At 50.1% G+C, this 1,762-nt stretch overlaps 1 non-coding gene across 1 annotated transcript; it reads left to right on the top strand.

The window, feature by feature from the left end:
• The first annotated feature begins 608 nt into the window (after positions 1-608).
• LOC111764556 (U6 spliceosomal RNA) lies at positions 609-715 on the top strand. Its single transcript, XR_002797145.1, has one exon. It is a non-coding gene; the product is annotated as a U6 spliceosomal RNA (small nuclear RNA).
• The last annotated feature ends 1,047 nt before the right edge of the window (positions 716-1,762 follow it).

Here is a 1,762-nt window from a genome sequence, read left to right as displayed (position 1 = left end):
CGCCGCCCGCGTGGACTGAGGGCCGCAGGATGGCTGCTCCCGGCGGGCGTCCCGGCCCTGGGGAGGCGCTCAGCGCCGGCGTCTGCTGCTGAAACGGAAGGACAGACCTCCCCATGGCCGCCCCGTCTCCAGCTCCCACGTTGACGGGGGCAGGCTCAGCGAGGCCAGGCTGTGGGGCCTGGAACGCACCGCCGCGGGAGCACGCGCGGCCCTGCACCGTGGGCTCGGGCAGGCCGCCCTCTGCTGCGCCGGAGCCCTCAGCCGAGAGGGGAGCGGTGGGTGGGGTGCGAGCCGCCTCTCCGGTTTCCTCTGGGGGCCTCGGGGCCTGGGAGATGCTGTGGCCGCCAAGGCCACCCCGCGCCTTGCACTGCGTCGCTCTGGGCTGTGACGCGGTACCCTGGCCTGGCTCGAGTCCCTCTTTCCCAGTGTCTCCCACGATAGGAAGGCTAATTTTTTTCTCTTTTAACCATCACCGCCCTTCTTATGTAACTATGCTGAAAAAAGCAGTAAAACAAATTTAAGGGGAAAAAGAAACAATCCTGGTACAACTGCAGACTAATTCCTAATTAAATAATTTTCTGTTCTAGGTACATAAAGACTTGGCTCACGTGCTCGCTTCGGCAGCACATATAGTAAAATTGGAAGGATACAGAGAAGATTAGCATGGCCCCTGTGCAAGGATGACACATAAATTCGTGAAGCGTTCCCTATTTTTGGAGGAAACTGTATCGCTGATGTGGAGACAGTGGCCACGGTAGGTGCTGAGAGCAGGAAGAGGGAAGGAGAGATGAGATGTGGAGGTATTTTTGGGACTTGATGTTGTCCTAAATGATATTGCAGGGACAGATGCTGGACACTGTATGTCCTGCCAGGGCCCACTGGGTGGACTGGGGGAGAGTGTAAATTACAATGTAAACCATTATCCATGGGGTGCAGCAGTGCTCCAAGATGTAGTCACCAAATGCAATGACTGTGCACGATAATGAAAGAGGTTGTTGATGTGGGAGGAGTGGGGGTGGGGTGGGATGGGGGGGTATATGGGGACCTCTTACATTTTTTATTGTAACATTTTGTGTGATCCATGTATCTTTTAAAAAAAAGACAATAAAATAAAAAATAATTTTTAAAAAGATCTATACCAAAGTGATAGTGACATAATTGGGCACAAGTTTTTAGTAATAAACTAGCAAAGTTTGGGACTGCTGCATTAAAAAAAAAGAATTGACTCCCCAAAATAAAATAAAATAGAATATGTGAGGCTAATTTAGCAAAGTATTACTTCTTAACAGAAAGATGTGAGAAATCAGTAGAAAATATGGTCTTTTTCAAAATAAGTCCAATGTTCTGCAAACAGAATTTGCTACATTAAAGTTCCAAAAAATGACTTAAAAGGGCAGTTTTAATTTTTTTTCTTCTTAAGAAAAACAGGGATCTAGTTTGGCTAAGATATTATTTTGGTTGGGGGTGAAAGAAAGAGATGAAAAATCCCTTATTAAAAAGGAGCAAAACCAAGAGAAATTAAATCTTGTAAAAATGAAAGCCGTGTCTGGACTAGCGGCTCTTGTGAGCGGGTATTTCCACCTGCTGGTGTGTGACTCCCCGCTGATGCACTCCCCTGGGGTTTACGCAAATTACCAGGGTCAGTTAGGAGCTCCTCCTGGTCACCCTCGTCCACTGCAGTGAGACGGCCCGGGGGGCAGGTCTCCGTGTGCCGGGTGAGGCCGCGAGGGGCGGGGGCTGATGGGGGGTCCCGGGAGGGGAT

The sequence above is a fragment of the Dasypus novemcinctus genome, unplaced genomic scaffold, assembly GCF_030445035.2.
Source record: "Dasypus novemcinctus isolate mDasNov1 unplaced genomic scaffold, mDasNov1.1.hap2 scaffold_176, whole genome shotgun sequence".
In the NCBI taxonomy this organism is placed as follows: domain Eukaryota; kingdom Metazoa; phylum Chordata; class Mammalia; order Cingulata; family Dasypodidae; genus Dasypus; species Dasypus novemcinctus.
The sequence above is the reverse complement of the archived record's forward strand: the minus strand, read 5'-3'. Positions and strand labels throughout refer to the sequence as shown.